The sequence below is a fragment of the Neophocaena asiaeorientalis genome, unplaced genomic scaffold (genome assembly GCF_003031525.2).
Source record: "Neophocaena asiaeorientalis asiaeorientalis breed wild unplaced genomic scaffold, Neophocaena_asiaeorientalis_V1.1 scaffold205, whole genome shotgun sequence".
NCBI classification, from domain to species: domain Eukaryota; kingdom Metazoa; phylum Chordata; class Mammalia; order Artiodactyla; family Phocoenidae; genus Neophocaena; species Neophocaena asiaeorientalis.
Window position 1 is genome coordinate 839031 of NW_020174369.1, and position 21517 is coordinate 860547.

Sequence of the window (21517 nt, forward strand, 5' to 3'; positions counted from 1 at the left end):
GAAAAAGGATGAATCCAGAGGGTAGAGAAAAAAGGGTAAACTAAAGAGAAATTTCAGAATTCTTTTGCAAGGGGAATGTATCCTCTGGCTTTCAATTAATCATTTAAATCATAATATGGTGGGATAACTTCCACAAATTCAATTCATTCTGCCTATGCTGAATTAACTTGTTGTACTCAACCACAAGAAAAGTTGCTATTTTTGTCTCTTTATATTTATAACCATGATCAAGCTCTTTCCACAAAGGATTTGAGGTGCCTGGAAGATCACTAAATGAAATGCAGTCTTTGACAAGTGGATCCTTACTGAAAGAACTGATTTGGAAGCAGAAGTCAGCCTCTCCTGTCACATGAGACAAGTTCAATTTGAAGATATCAAGAAACATCCTCTACATCAGCTCGAGACTCCAAGTTACCGTCCCTTCCTTTGTCTGGAGAAACAAATGGTGAGAAAGTGTCCAGTTTGCTCTACTGCTAAATTGAGCGTTTCACTAGGAAAAAGAGGAAACATTGAAAGCAGTGATGAGTTTCAAACATCATTTGCACACCCTTTCCTGGAGACACTTAAAATTATATAAGAAGACGTGTAAATAAATCAAAACTTTAAACAAGACAATACCTTAATCCTAAAACAGATGAATTCTTAGGAATGTGAAGCATATATATATCATATTTGTGCACAGAGTATTTTTGACCTCTTAATCTCACTTAATTCTTTTCAAAACAACCTGCAAAAGAGTCTGGGAAAGAATTATTATCTCCATTTCACAGATGAAAAAAGCTAAAGGTCAGAGCTTGAAAATGGCTTCCTCAGATTTGCACAACTTTTGTTGTTAGTGACAGAATTACGTTGAACATCAATTTTACTAATACTCATTTTAAGGAAAATGGAGTAGGATAAAAATACTAGGAACTAATGTTTAGAGTGGTCACTATGTGTCAGACACTATGCTATGTACGCTATATGCATTATCATATTTAATTCTCAAAGCACACCATGATAGAGGCAGTATCACTGTTTCCATTTTACAGAGGAGGAAACTAAGGCCAGAGAAAATGATTAAATCAAGGTCACACAGGTAATTATTGGTGGACCAAACCCAGACATCCTGTGTCAAATCTAGCTCTTAACCAAACAAACATCTATTTAAATCTCGTCTCTGCAATTAACTGTCTAGCCCTGGCCAAATTATTGCATTGTTGGACCCTCTGTTAAACAAAATTATGTGTTTGTATCTGTGTGTGTGTATGCATTTGTGTATGTGTGGCCTGGTTCCACATCATAGTCTTTGTAGGTCACCAGTAAACATTATTTCCCCCTGTTTCAACGATAATACATTGTCACTAGACATTTTTATGACAGAAATAACCGTATTAGTTAATCTAACACAAAACGGCAGTATTTGTATTGATAGTGGAAAAAAAAGAACTATACCTTAAACTCATCTTACAGTCATATTTGACTGCTAATCTCAAAGCTTTCTCTCTCTTTTCTTAGGGTAGAATTAAAATTTCCTTTTGAATAGGAAACAAAAACTACACTTGTTCATAAAATTAATTGTCTTGCCAACAAAAGCCCATTTGTTATGGAATTCCCAAATGACTTAGGCACATTAAATCTGAATTACTTAGTAATACTATAGTTTAAAGAAGTAAAATCTTGTTAATCAAAGATGGGTCCCAGAAAATTCTCCTCCAAACACTGCAGGCTTTAGAACCTCGAAATGGAGGCACTTGAATTTGAAACTATGCCATGTTTGAAAGTCAGAGCTCAAGTCTCATGGATTCCAACCCTTTCAGGTAAAAGTGTCCCTTTTTAAACATAAAAGAATTTGTGGATCTACTCCATGCCATAATGAGAAAAGTAGTGATATTAGTTTATGTTAATTATAAAAACTATGGTTATAAAAGTAGCTCTGTATTCACTTGTGCATAATTTGTAATTTATTAATCCTAACAGTATAATACACTTCTGTAAAAAGAATAATACTTTGAGATGGTAGACATTTTTTTAGCATACAGATTCTTGTGCTCATGAGTCCCTTTCAAAAAAATCTATAGCCTCTCACAATGATCCACAGAGTGGAAACCACTGTTTTAAAATATTAGGATTAGAAGGACGTTTAATGTTATATAAACTATCTCAGTACCTAATAAATGGATCCCAAGTACAACATTTTGAATGCTAGGCATGTGTTATCTGTTTGAACTCACTCAAAGACCTGGGAGGGAGGAAGCTGGAGTAGGGGAGGTGTGGCCAAAAAGTCAGGGGTGTGCTAAGTACCTCACAGAGTAGTTGATCTATGCTGCTGTGGAGATATTAGGAAACTCTTTAGAGTTGATCTATGCTGCTTAAACGTCTCATGTCCCCTGTATCAGTCAGGGTCTCCTCAGGAAAATCAAAACCATACTAGTGATTTCAAATAGTGGGTGGTGGGTAGAGGGTGGGAGTAACACAAGCACCTCATTGCAAAAGCATTTGAAGGCAAAGGAAGTCGGGGCGGGGGTGGGGGGCAGTGATAATAATGACAGAGATTAGTTTCTACCACCTACAGAGCTGGAGGCACAGAAGGAAGGAGGTGATATTAGCAGAGCCTAGGAGCACCCACTGCAGACTGAGCAGCTGCTGAGCAAGCCAGCAGCCACTGCTCCTGCTGCTACAGCTGCCGCTACCTGACCACCTGATGCCCATACCCCTGAAGCCCCTCACCTCTGGCAGTCACTGGCAATCACCCACCAGATCTACTTCTGCTAGATCTATTAAAGGCCGCTGCAGGACATAGACACCCATTTCTCCCAGAGAGAACACCAGAAGCAGAAACAGAAGAACAATGACCTTCCTCCATACCTTCCTCCTTTCTCCATTTCTACCCCTGCTTTATAGTCTAATTCTTCCCACTGGTTAAATAGACAGGGAAGCCATCCATCAAGGGAGTTGGTCAAGTGTAACTTGCAGAAGTCTGCCCTGCTGTGGTACAAACCTGGGCATGGCAAATGTGGAAGTGAGCTGACAGCAAAAGGCAAATCATCAGCTTAATTCAACCCTTCAGCCATCCAGCTCCACTCTCACCCTTTTAGTCATATTCAACTTCCATCAATAGCAGAATCATGATCCTACCTAATATGATGAACCTCTTTCTAATACAAATACCCTCTCATCTTTTTCAAAAAACAGACAAGTTAAAGCCTTGTCAACTACCATATCCATGAGTCAATTCCATGGAAATTCAGTAACTTAAAACTAAATAGAAAGGCAACTACCACCAATACTCCTCATATAAAATATTATAAAATATTAAAAGTAAGGGAAAGACAAAAAAAGAGAAAGAATTGGTATATACACACACAAACACACACATACACACAAACACATATCAAATGCAAGAAAAAACATAGATAAAGCTGCTTCAATCTTTGTTTCTATAATGGGTCATTTATTCCATGTTTGATATTTATCTCCATTCCTTTGCTCATGACAAGCACTCCAATGGAGAGACTCAAAGCTCACCTATTGTTATTTCCCATCACGGTCAGCCCTCCTAAATCTTGGCATAGCACCTTCTAGAACTAGCCCTGAAAAATGAGAGGAAATGGTAAACACTATCCTCAATTTAGATAACTGTGACTTTGACATTCAATAAATATATGGCTTTATAAATTATGTATCCTTGGTTCCTCTGTATCTACTATTCTGCATTCATGGATTCAGTCAACAATAGATCATGTAGTACCGCAGTATTTACTATTGAAAACAATTTGTTTATAAGTGGACCTGAACAGTTCAAGCCTGTGTTATTCAGAGGTGAACTGTATTTTCACTTCTCCTTCTCCCTTATTTTGTGATACTCATATTTTACCTCTGCATACATTAAAACTTCACAATACACTTTTACGTTTTTTATTTTAAATAATCAGTGTTCTCTTAAAGATAATTTTTTAAATGGGAAAAAAAATATTTTCACTTGCCCAGCATTTCCAATGCTGTTCTTTCATCTTGTAGATTTCTGTTTCTATCTGGTGTCATCTGCCTTCAGACTGAAGAACTTCCTCTAACATTTTTCATCATGCAGGCCTGAAAGTAACATATTCTGTCATGTGAAAATCAATGAATTTGCTAAAGTTGCAGAATACAAAATTAATACAAAGAAATCTCTTGCATTCCTATACACTAACACTGAAAGATCAGAAAGAGAAATTAAGGAAACAATCCCATTTACCATTGCAACAAAAAGAATAAAATACCTAAGAATAAACCTACCTAAGGAGGCAAAAGACCTGTACACAGAAAACTATAAAACGCTGATGAAAGAAATCAAAAATGACAGAAACAAATGGAGACATATACCATGTTCTTGGATTGGAAGAATCAATATCGTGAAAATGACTATACCACCCAAATAAATCTACAGATTCAATGTAATCCCTATCAAATTACCAGTGGAATTTTTCAAATAATTAGAACAAAAATTTTACAGTTTGTATGGAAATACAAATGACCCCAAAGAGCCAAAGCAATCCTGAGAAAGAAAAATGGAGCTGGAGGAATCAGGCTCCCCGACTTCAGACTATACTACAAAGCTACAGTAATCAAGACAGTATGGTACTGGCACAAAAAGAGAAATATAGATCAATGGTACAGGATAGAAAGCCCAGAGATAAACCCACGTACATATGGTCAACTAATCTATGACAAAGGAGGCAAGGATATACAATGGAGAAAAGACAGTCTCTTCAATAAGTGGTGTTGGAAAAACTGGACAGCTAGATGTAAAAGAATGAAATTAGAACAGCCCCTAACACCACACACAAAAATAAACTCAAAATGGATTAAAGACCTAAATGTAAGACTGGACACTATAAAACTCTTAAAGGAAAACATAGGAAAAACACTCTTTGACATAAATCACAGCCAGATTTTTTGACCCACCGCCTAGAGTAATGAAAATAAAAACAAAAATACACAAATGGAAAAAATAAACAAATGGGACCTAATGAAATTTAAAAGCTTTTGCACAGCAAAGGAAACCATAAACAAGACAAAAAGACAACCCTCAGAATGGGAGAAACTATTTGCAAACAAAGCAATTGACAAAGGATTAATCTCCAAAATATACAAACAGCTCATGCAGTTCAATACCAAAAACAAACAAACAAACAAAATGCCCATCAAAAAATGGGTGGGGGCTTCCCTGGTGGTGCAGTGGTTGAGAGTCCACCTGCTGATGCAGGGGACACAGGTTTGTGCCCCGGTCCGGGAGGATCCCACATGCTGTGGAGCGGCGGGGCCCATGAGCCATGGCCGCTGAGCCTGCGCGTCCAGAGCCTGTGCTCTGCAACGGGAGAGGCCACAACAGTGAGAGGCCCACGTACCACAAAAAAAAAAAAAAAAAAATGGGTGGAAGCCGTAAATAGACATTTCTCCAAAGAAGACATGCAGATGGCCAAGAGGCACATGAAAAGATGCTCAACATCATTAATCATTAGAGAAATGCAAATCAAAACTACAATGAAGTATCATCTCACACCAGTCAGAATGGCCATCATCAAAAAATCCACAAACAATAAATGCTGGAGAGGGTGTGGTAAAATGCGAACCCTCCTGCACAGTTGGTGGGAATGTAAATTGATATAGCCACTATGGAGAACAGTATGGAGATTCCTTAAAAAACTAAAAATAGAACTACCATATGACCCAGCAATCCCACTACTGGGCATATACCCTGAGAAAACCATAATTCAAAAAGAGTAATGTACCCCAGTGTTCATTGAAGCTCTATTTACAATAGTCAGGACATGAAAACAATCTAAATGTCCATCAACAGAGGAATAGATAAAGATGTGGTACATTTATACAATGGAATATTACTTAGCCATAAAAAGGAATGAAACTGGGTCATTTGTAAAGATGTGGATGGACCTAGAGTCTGTCATATAGAGTGAAGTAAGTCAGAAAGAGAAAAACAAATATCATATATTAACACATATATGTGGAATCTAAAAAAAAATGGTACGGATGAACCTATTTCCAGGGCAGGAATAGAGATGCAAACATAGAGAATGGATATGTAGACACAGGACTGGAAGGAGAGGGTGGGATGAATTCGGAGACTAGGATTGACATATATACACTACCATGGGTAAACAGATAGCTAGTGGAACCTTCTGTGTAGCACAGGGAGCTCAGCTCAGTGCTCTGTGATGACCTAGATGGGTGGCATGGGGGGAGGTCCAAGAGGGAGGAGATATATATATACATATAACTGATTCACTTTGTTGTTCAGCAGAAACTAACACAACATTGTAAAGCAACTATAGCCCAATTAAAAAAATAATAAAGTTAAAAAAAAAGAATGGGGGCTTCCCTGGTGGCGTAGTGGTTAAGAATCTGCCTGCCAACACAGGGGACATGGGTTCAAACCCTGGTCCAGGAAGATCCCACATGCCGTGGATCAACTAAGCCCCTGTGCCACAACTACTGAGCCTGCACTCTACAGCCCGTGAGCCACAACTACTGAAGCCCATGCGCCTAAAGCCTGTGCTCCGTAACAAAGAGAAGCCACTGCAATATGTCCATGCTCGGCAACAAAGAGTAGCCCCCACTTGCCACAACTAGAGAAAGCCTGCACACAGCAACAAAGACCCAAGGCAGCCATAAATAAATAAATAAATAAATAAATGTATTTATTTTGCTTTTCAATTTTGCAAGTTGTTTACTCTCTCCATTAGAGCCCATAACATTTTAATCATAATTATTTTTAAATTTCCAATCTGATCATTTGAAAATCTCTGCCATAACTGAATCTGGTTCTGGTGTTTGCTTCGTCTCTTCTTACTATGTTTTTTTGCCTTTTAATGTCTCTTCTAATTTTTTGTTGATAACCAGACATGATGGATCAAGTAAACAGAAATGAAATAAGTAGGCCTTTAGTGTGAGGTTTAATGTGTATCTGGCTAGGAGTTAGACTGTGTTTAATATTTGCTATACCTGTAGATATCAAAGGCTAAAATTTCCTCTGATATCTGTTCCTGTCTCCCTTGTTTTGGATTTCCTCAGAGACTCCTTAAATAGGGTCTGAGGCTTGCAATTCTTTTAGCTGTAATCCTCTTTTATTACACAGTAGCCCAATTAACATGGTGGTAAGTGGTACAGGCTCCAGCAGCAGGCTTCTGCTCCTGGGCTGCTTCTCCCAGTAAGCTGGATCATTTGTATTCACCTATCTCTCCAAATTTTCAGGGCGGCAGCTTACCTTGTGACCTCAATTCTCTCATCAGTCTAAGACAAGTTGTTGATTTTCAGTTTGTTCAGCTTTTTTCTTATAAAATGGGAGTAATGACTTCCAAGGTCTTTACATATCAGACCAGATACCGGAAGTCTCATTTCCTTCCATTTATGAAGGATATTTTTTTCCTGGATATAGAAATTTAGTTTGACAATTTCTTTTCTTTTAGCATATTAAAGAAATTATTCCATTGTCTTCTGTTTTGCATTGTTCCTGACAAGAATTTGGTAGTCATTCTATTTGTGTATAATGTGTCTTTTCCTCTGGCTGCTTTTATTTTCTCTTTATTGCCAGTTTTCAGCAATTTGACTAGCATGTGCCTTGGTGGTTTTTCCATTCATGTGTGTTTACCCTGTTGAAATCATTGGAAAATTTTTGACATTTATTTCTTTAAATAATTTTTTCCACCACTACTTACCATACTGTCAGGGTCCCTAATTACATGAATATTAAATTACTTTATGCTTTCTCAATGTCACTGAATCTCTGTTTATTTTACTTCTTATGGCTTTTTTCTCTATGTGCTCTCACTTGGATAGTTTCAAGCTTGCTAATCTCTTATTCTGTTATTAAGCCCATCCATTAGATATTTTATTTACAATATTTCACCTTCCATCTCTCAAATGTCCACTTAATTCTCTTTATATCTTTTATTCCTTGACTTGCATATTTCTATTATTCTTTAAACCCTTGAAAATATGTATAATAGTTTTAGAGTTTTCGTCTGCTAATTCCATCATTTCTGTAACTTCTGGGCTTATTTCTACAGATTGACTTTTCTTCCAGTTATGAGTGACATTTTTTGTTACTTTGCATGTCTATTAAAATTTTATTGGATGCTGGACACTATAAGCCTTACATTACTAAATATTTGGCTCTTATCGTCTCCCTTTAAAGAGTGTGAAAGTTTGTGTTGTCAGGCATTTAATTTGTTTGTGAATCAGCTTGACGCTTTCAAACTTTATTTTTAAACTTTGTTAGGGCAAGTGCAGAGTACTCAGCTACTATGGCATAAACCTTCTTGGGTGTCTACAGAATGGCCTAGATATTCAATAAGGTCTCTGCACTCTGGCATTTAGAACTCCCAGCCCTTTGAGGGCTCTACAAATTGTTTGCCTTACCTCCTTGGAACATATTTTCTGCCAGATACTTGTTCTTTGCTTGATCTCAGAGAGTCTCACTCTGCACATGCACAGGATAGGATTCAGCCAGACTCAAAAGGACCCCTGTACATTTTACTGGATCTCCTTCTGGGCTTACTTCCCTCCTCTATGGTACTCAGCCCTGCAATTCAAGTCGCTTAGCCTTCCCTCAAACATCTATCTGTTTCCTCAACTCAGTGAACCTGTTTAGCTTTGCTTGGGTTCCCCTCCCTGTCCCACATTTCAGAGAATGCCTCCAGCCTGAAAGCTGAAATGATTGTGGGGTTAACCTCATTTGTTTATCTTCTCTCATGAAGCACAATTCCATGTTGTCCAATGTCTGAAAACAGAAGAATCACGTATATTGTTCAGTTTCTCTAGTTGCTTATGACCAGTGAACTAGTCTATTATACTAATTATAAATACTTTTAGCATTTCATTCTAGCAAAAAGTATATAGGTAATTCTACATGTTCTTTTATGCATTAATGTAACAAACAGCTATTAAATACCTAACAAGTTCCTGGCGCTGTTCCCCAGGAAAAAGCAGAATGGTAACCTGGGAAAAAGTCTAACGTCTGGAGTCAAGAGATCTGGGTTTCAGTCTAGGTTCACTATTTGCTCACTTTGTGACAAGTTATTTAAACCTCTCTGAGTCTCATTTCCTTACTCTTAGAGCAGGATAATGTTATGCCTACTTTGCAGGATTACTGGTACGGCTACATATATTGTATGTAGAACAACTGGCCAATTCCTGGCACATAGCCTGAACCTGATTGATTGCAATTATTATTTTTATCATATATGCTATGGAAAGGATTGAAGGTACAATAAATCAGCAGACTGGGGTGAAAGAAATGCCTCCACTGGAGGCTAATAATAACACTATGCCTGAAAGTAAAGGCATAAACTGGGAGACATCCAAGAGAAAGAAAGAACAATGAAAATTGAGAGCTTAAAGAAATAAACTTTCCCTCTCTGGTTAAGTAAGGGAGAGTCTCAGAGTATGCAACCTGAGAATTTCAGAATAAGTAATACAGGCACACTCAGGCACTGAAAGGCAGACCAGAAGCTACTGATAAAGAAACTGGATTCCTTAAAAACAGAAGATGGAGCACCAGAAATGATCGGATCTCTGTATCAAGAAAGTATCTCTAGCATAGATGAAGATTGATAGGAAAATGCCCTCAGTGTCACTCTCCATAAATTGGGTGGAGAGCCACAGGTAATCTGAGATTTCATGACACGTGGATAGAAGATTTTGCCAATTTTATGGGCCAAACACGAAAATAATAGTGTTTCCAGTTCATCAAACTTAGTAGCAAAATCCTTTGATTTGAGTATGTGTTCTATTTTTCAGAACTAGTTAGGAGAGCTGCAAGAAAAGATTGAGGGTGAAAGAGTGGTAAATGTTACATCATAAATAATCCATGTTACTAGTTAACTGGAGATTGAAATGAAAGAATGAATGATGTGGGTGTTAAGCTCTACATCAGGCCATTTCCCAACTTACACCCAAATTTACTTTTTGTGCTTTCCACTTCAACATTATTTTTCAAAGTAACCTTAGCAAAAATGTGTTCAAATAAATTAACATTGTTTTAACTTCCTTGTGTTTGGATTTCTCTCCTCTAATAGGATGTAAAGGCCATGAATTGAATCAATGATGACTTATTTTTCTTTATATCATACCAGCATCAAATGCTGATATGTTAGCCTATAATAGATTCTCAGTAAGTATTTCAAGTATTAAAGTTTGAATGAATTAATGAAGGGAAAGAAAATCAAAATTTCTGACATAATTAGCAAGAAAAAAATTATGAAAGAGTGATTTTTTCAAATGGAGCAGACCGTTGAGCAATCAGAACTCTGATGCTTATTAAAGTTGAGGCACATTTTTGTACAAAGCTTTTAGACAAATCATCTCCCTCTCCCTTCCCTCACCCAAATTAGCCATAGAAAATACAAACAGTCATGGTTACTTTGAGAAGAACTCTCAGAGGCACTAACAGCAGGAAATAAACTAGGACAATCTGTGGGATGAGAACTTGATGAAATTTGGGACATTTTGTATAACATTCTCATTTTGGTTGGTTTTGACTATATTAAATTAAAAATTTTAAAACACAAGGCATTACCAATGAATACATTCAGGCATAAATAAGCCATGTTAAATGATATTCTATAACGGAATCTGTTTATGTGATTTTGTCCTCCAACTTTATTAAAACAATCAATAGGGTTTATTTATCAGTGACATTCTGGGATTACTCCCTGAAGTGGATTTCTTTGAGAGTGACCAAATTACATTATTGAATAGAACTATATGTTGTTTTCTATGTGGTTAATTTAAGAATAATTATTGATACATATGACATATTACAAACAAAAGTAATAATTGAATTGGTTTAAAAACTACCTGAATTAGAGCCAAAGAGTCCATCATCCAACCTGTTCTGAATTCCTTTATATGCATTGCCCAAGTTCTACGGCACTTTATTACACCAAGGTGTCACTTTTGGTATCAAGGCCTTTACTACTATTTAAGCAGACTTCTAATTTCTGTGATCATCTACAATTGTTCAAAGTTTAACTACCCAATTGGTATCAATTGTACTTTAGGAGATAAAGTGCCATACAGAGACATCCTCTAAAATGTCTAACACTGGTTACTTACCCTAGGGAGAGTATCCTTCTTTATTTCCTGGTCCTGCAATATCATCTCCTTCTGGTCTATGTGCCCTATTCTCTCTGTAGTCAATATTTATTTTTATCTGAAGCCAGTAGACTCTCTGTGATACCTATGCTCTAATAGTGTGAGAAATGCTTTAAAATTATCTTCATGTGACTAGTAACCTCTTGACCAGCTCCTAAGCCTTAAAAATTTGTATTTTCCCAAGTAGACAAAAATAAATGAGGGTTCCTTTTTAGGTTCGATTTATATTTAGTAAATGTACAATACTGAATGCATAATAGGGTGAGTTTTGACAAATGTGTGCACCTGTATAACTGACATTTCTATCAAAATATAGAACATTTCCATTGCCCAGCAAGAAGACCCCACATGCCCTTTCACCAGGCAATCTCCCATGTCAGAGAGAGCCATTCTAAAATTTATTTTCTTTAATAAAGTAGCTTTTGCCTATTTTAGAACCTAATATAAATTGAATTATACATAATGTACTATTTTTTACCCACATTTTTTGGCTTAGCATAGTCTTTGAGACACTTAACCATGAAATTCATTCATTGCTGAGACTCCATTTACCTGTCTAGACAAAAGGGTTGTTTCCAATTTGGAGCTGCTATGGATATTCTTGTACGAGTATTTTTGCAGATGTTTGCTTTCATTGATCATGGAAATATACCTAAGAATGGACTTACAGGGTCTTTTACCCTCTTCAAGCCTAGGTCTATTATCAAATGAAAGGTAGAAGCTTTTAGTTTTTACCATCAATAATCACTTTTTCAATCTGTAGAACATAATACAGTTTACCAAGCATTTTCATCTGTATATTCTCTTTTTACCCTTGGATGAAGCTTAGCAGGTGGAGAAGTGCTTACAGATAGAGACTTGTTCAAGACATTGACATTGCCAATAACAAAGCAGAATTGAGTCCAAGTCCTAACACATCACAAGTACCAACCTTATCTATAATTCCTTTTCCTATATGCTATAAAGCCTTTCCTGGCAATGTTGGTTTGTTTGCTTTTTTTAAGGGTGAATGAGTGGAAAATGCATGGGCGCTGATGGCTTACATAAACTGTCCTTCAGCCAAAATACAAGACTACAGCAAGGCACATTGGCTCTGCATTAGCCAAATTTCTCTGAAAGCAGGGATTTCTCGAACATGTGAAAACCACTTTTCTCATTATACGTAATTCTGTTTCCTCAGCCTGCGCTAAACTATTGATCAGTAGACCTAAGGTTGACACCTGTACTTTAAGGACTATGTCATTTTAGGGAAATTATATCACTTGAGTTTCGACAGAGTTTCATTTGCCCCACCTCTGAAACTGGTTCCCAGAATCTGTGATTTCAGAGATTATATGTGCTGGGGACTGTGGTGTGAAAGCTACCATACTATTCTCACTATCAGTCTGTCATTTTATGACAAAATAAAGGATAATCCTTTAAAATGAATATATTCAGCTGATGAGATGGATGTAAATGCCATCATGACCAAGCCTATGCTGAGAACTGGTCTTTAGGAATCCCATATCTCTATAATCCTTTTAACTTCTGAAGTTATCAACCTCTCTGAAGGCAATATGAGAGTGTTTGTTTAAAAAAAAACATGGTCCCTTGGTGGTAGACAGCAGTTCATACTGTTTCTGATTTTCTGGGGGAGTTTAATTAAGCAGTTTGCCACTGGGAGCTTGACACCAGAGAGGAGGCCCAACCCAAAGAAATCTGGTGATTAAAGACAATGTTTGGGGCTTCCCTGGTGGTGCAGTGGTTGAGAATCTGCCTGCCAGTGCAGGGGACACAGGTTCGAGCCCTGGTCTGGGAAGATAAACACATGCCGTGGAGCAACTAGCCCCGTGAGCCACAATTGCTGAGGCTGCGCGTCTGGAGCCTGTGCTCCACAACAAGAGAGGCCGCGATAGTGAGAGGCCCGCGCACCGTGATGAGGAGTGGCCCCCACTTGCCGCAACTGGAGAAAGCCCATGCACATAAAAGAAGACCCAACACAGCAAAACTAAATAAATAAATATTTTAAAAATTAAAAAAAAAAAAAAAGACAATGTTTGATTGCCAGGTTATTTTGCTTGGGAGCTATCCACATCCAGCAGAGCACCTGAGGTTTGAAGAGCCCCACAAACAACACACTGCTCCCAGAGCACTGTGAGCCCAGCAAGGCAAACTTGATCGGTAGAAGGTAATGGCCCTTGCACTTGATGGTTGAAGTAGGAAACAGGCCTTTCATTCACAACAATCAGTTATGATAGCAGAAAACCTAAAAAGACCCCTCTGACAGGGGAAGAGTGACAACTAGCAGTTTTCAAGCCTTATTTGACAGCAAAACAATTTAACTTCACCCTTTAAATTTGCTCTTCTCCCAATTTACTTTTTTAAAATGTAGGGTGTGAACTGTTACCATAATAAGTAAAGCTTTATGCTATCCTTCATGGCTTGTGAACAATGTTTTATATGACTTTTCATTTAATCCTCATTACAATCCGTGGAAACGTATATTCTTTTTTCATGGAGACACTGAGGCACAGACTAAGGAAATGATTTTCATAAAACAACATAGCCAGAGACCAGTGGCATCAAACGATTTGCCTGGACTATAATCACACTGAGTTACATGTCTATGGGTAGACACCAAATCTGCATTCACAGCACCAATCCCAGTGCCCAGTATGTGAAAGGCACTCAATAACTATTTTTTGAGTGAGTGAATGAATGGATGAATAATTATACTAAGGAACTAGAGTGTAAGATTTATCTTGCATTTTAGCCATCTTTGGCTAGATGTCATGGACTTCCTAAGAGCCTCGAGAATAGCAAACACGGAGATTTAGCTGGACAAGATCAACTTCCTGTTTTTACTTATTCAATACATATGTGCTGAACAACTACCACATGAAAGGCAGGGTGTTAAATATTATGAAAATTTTACTAGAATATGTATGGTTCTTGTTCGTCTATGTCTGGAAAATACTGTTAGTGAGTAGAAAAATCATAATTTTCCTACACCCTTTCCACCTCTTCCTCCCACATCATATACTGCCTGCTTCCCACATCAATAAGGCTAGAAAAGGCAAGCACAAGCCTATAGAGACAAAATTAATGTTAAGATTTCCTGTTACTCATCCCAGATTTCCATAATAGTCAAATAAACAGTAAAATAATAGAAAAGTATATTACTTTTTCCATCATGACCATGTTTCTGGTAAATTATATGTCATAAATCAAACGCTTTGCTCTACTGACAGTAAAATTGGAGAATTTCATTTTCATTTATAGTCATCTTTAGTTAGGAATAGTTCCTAACACAAAAACTTAAATTAATAGTTCTCAATCCTGAACACACTCACCAAGGGAGTCTTAAAAACATACAATGCGGGCTTCCCTGGTGGTGCAGTGGTTGAGAGTCCGCCTGCCGATGCAGGGGACACGGGTTCGTGCCCCGGTCCAGGAAGATCCCCCATGCCGCGGAGCGGCTGGGCCCATGAGCCATGGCTGCTGAGCCAGTGTGTCCGGAGCCTGTGCTCCGCAATGCCAGAGGCCACAACAGTGAGAGGCCCGCGTACTGCAAAAAAAAAAAAAAAATACAATGCAATTTCCTGACTTCACCCAATATCCACTAAAACTGAATATCTTAGTTTCATTTTCAAATTGCTTTTCCAAAGAAGAGAAAGTTAGGAGCAAGTATATAGTTTTACTATATGGGAAGCAAAGAAATGAGGAGGTATCTGGACGGGGATGTGGAGTAAAGGGAGGATTATTTTGGAAGATGAAACATCGAATACCATGTTTATATCCTGATAGTAAGATCCAGGTTGGGGGTGGGGGGAGATGTATTAGTGATTCAAGAGAGAGTGTAATCCTAGAGGCAAGTCACTGAGTAGGTAAAAGGGGATGGATCCAGTGCACAAGGAGAAGGGCTCACCTTTGAAAAAATCATTAATGTACATCTATATTAAAGGAAGAAAAGTATGGCTGGTTGGGAGATGCTATGGTGAAAATTTGCAAAAGTTCTACTTTCTCAATGAAACTAGAAGCAAGGTCATGAAGAAAAGAGTGGGGGAATAGGATAGAGGTATGTTGGAGGTTTGAAAAGAGAAAAATTACATGAAATTCTTACCTAGGAAGGCATGGTCAAGATGGAAGTGTAGGAAGACCCTGAGCTCACTTCCTCCAACAAGCACACAAAAATTACAACTACTTACAGAGCAACTGTCTTTGAGAATGACCTGAAGACTAACAGAAAATACTTTTCACAACTCCAGATATAAAGAAGGAATTACAATGAGATAGGTAAGAGGGGCAGAGACATGGTATAGTCAAGATCAATATCCTGGGTAGGTGACCCACAAATGGCAGGATAATCACAATTACAAAGGTTCTCCCCAAGGAGCAAGGAGTCTGAGCTCCACATTGATTTCCCCAGCCTTGGGAGGTGGGGGTTTCAATAAGAAGATGAGCCCCTTGAAAGCCAGTCAGGCTTGCATACAGGAGAGCCAGAGGGCTGTAGGAAACAGAGAATCCACTCTTAAAGGGTGTACACAAAAGCTCACATACTCTGAGTCCCAGAACAGATGCGCTAATTTGAAAGGAACCTGGGTCAGTCCATTTGCTGATCTTGGAGAGCCTCCCAGAGAGGCAGGAGGCAAGTGGGACTTCCCCTGGGAACACAGACACTTGAGGCAGCCATTTTGGTTAGCCCATTCTACCACAAGGACACAGGTACTGACAATGGCCACTTTGGAGCCCTCCCTCTAGCTCATAAATGCCAAGGGCTTACCTGCTCACCAGTGGGTCAACACCAGTCCTGGAACCCCATGGACTGAGCAGCCAGCTGCACAGGAATCGAAACCCACCCACCAGTGGCCCAGCAGCCACCACACAAGACAAAACAAGGCAGCCCATCAGGCTGGGGGCCAGTCCTGCCTACCAGTACACCCACAGTAGTCAGCCCTGCCACAAAAGAAGGGCCCACACAGCCCACATAGAGGGCATCTCTGGAGGATATAACTCTGGGGACTAAAGAGGAGTGGGATACTGGGCCTCATTGTATGTCTCCTACATAAAGCCACTTCTCTAAGATCAGGAAATGTAACCAACTTACTTAATATAGAGAAATAAACACAGAGATTTAGGCAAAATGAGGAGACAAAGAAATATGTTCCAAACGAAGGAACAAGACAAAACCCAAGAAGAAGAAATAAGCAATGGGAGCATATGTATATGTATAGCTGATTCACTTTGTTATAAAGCAGAAACTAACACACCATTGTAAAGCAATTATACCCCAATAAAGATGTTAAAAAAATTTAAAAAAAATAAAAAAATTAAAAAAAAAAAATAAGCAAAGTAGAGATAAGCCAAAAAAGAATTCCAGGTAATAATCATAAAGATGCTCAATGAACTTGGACAAATGGATGAACTCTTTCTAACAAAGGATAACCAAAGAGAACTGAAGAATACTATAACTGAAGTAAAAAATACACTAGGAGGAGTCAACAGTAGGTTGGATGATATAGAGGAACAGAACAGCAAACTGAAAGACAGAGTAGGAGAAATTATTCAAGTGAACAGAAAAAAGAATATCAAAAACTAAGGATAATTTAAGAGACCTCTGGGACAACATTGAGCATATTAACATTCACATTTATAGGAGTCCCAAAAGGAGAAGAGAGAGAAAAAGGGGCAGAGAATTTATTTGAAGAAATAATAGCTGAAAACTTCCTCAACCTGGGAAAGGAAACAGACATCCAGGTCTAGGAAGCACAGAGAATCTCAGACAAGATGAACTCGAAGAGGTCCACACCAAGACACATTATAATTAAAATGACAAAAATTAATAATAAAAAGAGAATCTTAAAAGCAACAAGAGAAAAGCAACTACTTATATACAAGGGAACACCCATAAAATCATTAACTGACTTTTCAGCAGAAACTTTTCAGGCCAGAAGAGAGTGGCTTGATACATTCGAAGTAATAGAAGGAATAAAACCTACACCTAAGAATATGGAGCAAAGCTATCATTCAGATTTGAAGGATATAAAGAGTTTACAGACAAGCAAAAGGTAAAAGAATTCAGCACCAGTAAACAGGATTTACAAGGAATGTTAAAGAGACTTCTCTAAGCAGTAAAGAAGACCACAACTAGAAATACGAAAATTATGAAAAGAAATTTTCATCAGTAAAGGCAAACACAAAGATAATAGATCAACCACTTATAAAATTACTAGGAAGGTTAAAATACAAAAGTAGTAAAATAATCTATATAGATACAATAAGTAGTTAAGGGATACACAAAAAAAAGATGTAAAATATGATGTAAAAAACATTAACATAGGGGAGGGGGGAGTAAAAACACAAGGTTGTTAGAATACATTTGAACTTAAGAGATCAGCAACCTAAAATTATCATATATATGTTATATATGAACCTAAAATAATGTTATATATGAACTGTAGGTAACCACAAACCCCAATATATAATAGGTATGTACACAAAATAAGAAAGGAATCTAAACATAATGCTAAAGATAGTCATCAAATCACAAGAGAAGAGAGAAAAAGAAGAAGAAATGAAGAGAACTACAAAAATAACCAGAGTAGAATCAACAAAATGGCAATGAGTACACACATATTTCAATAACTACTTTAAATGTTAATGGGATAAATGCACCAATCAAAAGTGAAAAAAAAAAAGACATAGAGTGGCTAAATGGATATAAGAACAAGACCCATATATATGCTGCCTATAAGAGACTTACTTCAGAAATGATAACACACACAGACTGAAAGTAAGGGGATGGAAAAAGTTATTCCATACAAATGAAAATGAACAGAAAGCCAGGGTAGCAGTACTTGTATCACACAAAACAGACTTGCAAACAATGACTTTAGCTAAAGACAAAAAGGATATTACATAATGATAAAGAGATCAATCCAACAAGAAGATATAACAATTGTAAATATATATGTACCCAATATAGAAGGACTTAAATACATAAAGCAAATGAACAGAAATAAAGGGAGAAATTGACAGTAACACAATAATAGTAGGAGACTTTAACACTCCATTTACATCAATGGACAGATCGTCAAGACAGAATATCAATAAGGAACCACTGGCCTTAAATGACACATGAGACCAGATGAACATAATAGATGTATATAGAACATTCCATCCAAAAGCAGCAGAATACACATTCTTTTCAAGTTCACATGGAACATTCTCCAGGATAGATCACATACTAGGCCACAAAATAAGTCTCAATTAAATTTAAGATTGAAATCATATCAAGCATTTTTTCAACCACAATGGTATGAGACTAGAAATCAACTACAAGGAAAAAACCTACAAAAAACACAAACATATGGAGGCTAGACAATATGCTACTAAACTACCAATGAGTCACTGAAGAAATCAAAAAATACCTAGAAACAAATGCAAATGGAAATACAATGATCCAGAATCTTTGGGCCAAGCTAACAAGTTTTAAAAAGGAAATTACAGTTTATATAAAAGTGTAAAAGTCTAATCTCAGGGAACAAGAAAAATCTCAAATAAAACCTAATCTTACACCTAAAGGAACTAGTAAAAGGAATGAACAAAACCCAAAATTAGTAGAAGGAAAAAAGGAATAAAGATCAGAGTGGAAATAAATGAAATAGAGACTAATAAAACAATAGAAAAGATCAATGGAACTAAAAGCTGCTTCTTTGAAAAGAGAAATAAATTTGATAAACCTTTCACCATACTCATCAAGAAAAAAAGAAAGGGGTCCAAATAAATAAAAACAGAAATGAAAGACAAGTCACAACGGATATCACAGAAATACGAAGGATCATATGAGATTGCTATGAACAATGACACACTGATAAAATGGACAACCTAGAAGAAATGGATAAATTCCTAGAAATGTACAATCTCCCAAGACTAAATTAGAAAGAAATAGAAAATATGAATAGACAAATTACCAGTAAGGAAATTGAATCAGAAATTTAAAAACTCCCAACAAACAGAAGTCCAGGACCATTTGCTTCCCAGGTGAATTCTACCAAACATTTAAAGAAAAGTTAACATCTATCCTTCTCAAACTATCCCAAAAAATTGAAGAGGAAGAAACACTTCCAAACTCATTCTACCAGGCCAGCATCACCCTGTTACCAAAACCAAAGACAGCACACACACACAAAAAGAAAACAATAGGCAAATATCACTGATGAAAATAGATGCAAAAATTCTCAACAAAATATTAGCAAACAATTCAACAATACATTAAAAGGATCATACACCATGATTAAGTGGGATTTATTCCAAGGATGCAAGGGTGGTTCAATATCCTTGAAACATCAATCAATCAATGTGATATACCACATTAACAAATTGAAAAATAAAAATTATTTGATAATTGAAAGAGAGGCGGAAAAATAATTTGACAAAATTCAACATCAATTTATGAGAAAAATTCTCAACAGAGTGTGCATAGAGGGAACATGCATATATGACATATATGACAAACATATATGACAAACATATATGACAAACACACAGCTAACAGCATACTGAGCAGTGAAAAGCTGAAAAATTTTCCTCTAAGATCAGGAATGAGACAAGTATGCCCACTTTCACCACTTTTGTTCAACATAGTATTCAAAAGTACTAGGCATAACAATCAGAGAAGAAAAAGAAATAAATGGAATCCAAATTTGAAAGGAAGAAGTAAAGATGTCACTATTTTCAGATGACATGATACTATATATAAAAAACCCTGAAGATGAAAAACAATTGGAACTAATAAATGAATTCAGTAAAGCTACAGGATAAAAAATTAATATACAGATACCAGTTTCACTTCTATACACTAACAACAAACTATCAGAAAGATAAATCAGAAAACCAATCCCATTTGCAGTTGCATCAGAAGAATAAAATACCTAGGGATAAATCTAACTAAGGAATTAAAAGACCTGTATTCTAAAAGCTACAAGAAACTGATGAAAGAAATTGAAGACAACATAAACAAATGGAAATGTATACGATGCTCACAGAGTGGAAGAATTAATTGTGTTAAAATTACCATACTACCCAAGGCAATCTATAGATTCAAAATACTAATGGCATTTTTCACAGAAATAGAACAAATAATTCTAACATTTGTATGGAACCACAAAAGGCATGAAATAGTCAAAATCTTGAGAAAGAAGAACAAAGCTGGAGACATCATGCTCCCTGATTTCAAAGTACACTACAAAGCTATAGCAATCAAAACAGTATGGTTACTGGTACAAAAACAGACACACAGATCAGTGGGACAAAATAGAGATCCCAGAAATGAAGTCACACTTAGTTGTCAATTAATCTGCATCAAAGGATGCAAGACAATGCGATTGGGGAAAGACAGCATCTTCAATAAATGGTATTAGAAAAATTACATGCAAAAGAATCAAACTGGACTACTTTCTCACATCATATATCAAAATAAACTCAAAATGGGTTAAAACCTTAAGTGTAAGACCTGAAATCATAAAACTTCTAGAGGAAGACATAGGCAGTAAACTACTTGACATCAGTCTTAACTTTTTTTGAATAGTCTCCTCAGGCAAGGGAAACCAAAGCATAAATGATCAAATGGGATTACATCAAACTAAAAAGCTTTTGCCAGGAAGGAAACTATGAACAAAATGAAATGGTTGCCTACTTACTGAATGGGTGAAGATATCTGCAAACAATATATCTGATAAGGGGTTAATATCCAAAATAAACAAAGAACTCATACAACTCAACATCAAAAAAAATAAGCAACCCAATTTTAAAAGGACAGAGGACCTGAATAGACATTTTCCCAAAGAAGACATATAAATGGCCAACAGGCACATGAAAAGATGCTCAACATTATTAATCATCAGGGAAGTGCAAATAAAAACCACAATGAGTTATCACCTCACACTGTCAGAATGGCTCTTATCAAAAAGACAAAAACAAGTGTTGGCAAGGATGTGGAGAAAAGGGAACCTCTGTGCACTGTTGGTTGGAATGTGAATTAGGGCAGCAACTAAGAAAACTGTATGGAGGTTCCTCAAAAAATTAAAACTAGAACTGCCATAAAATCCAGCAATTGCAATTTTGGGTGTTTATCCTAAGAAAACAAAAACACTAATTCAAAAAGATATATGAACCCATATGCCCTTTGCAGCATTATTTACAATAACTAAGATATGGTGGAACCTAAGTGTTCATCAAAAGATGACTAGATAAAGAAGATTATCTATATATAGGAAGATCATATTATATAGGAATAATATATAATATAGTATAATAATAATATATTGGAATACTACTCAGCCATAAGACTAGAATGAAATATTGCCATTTGTGACAACATGGATGGACCTAGAGGATATTA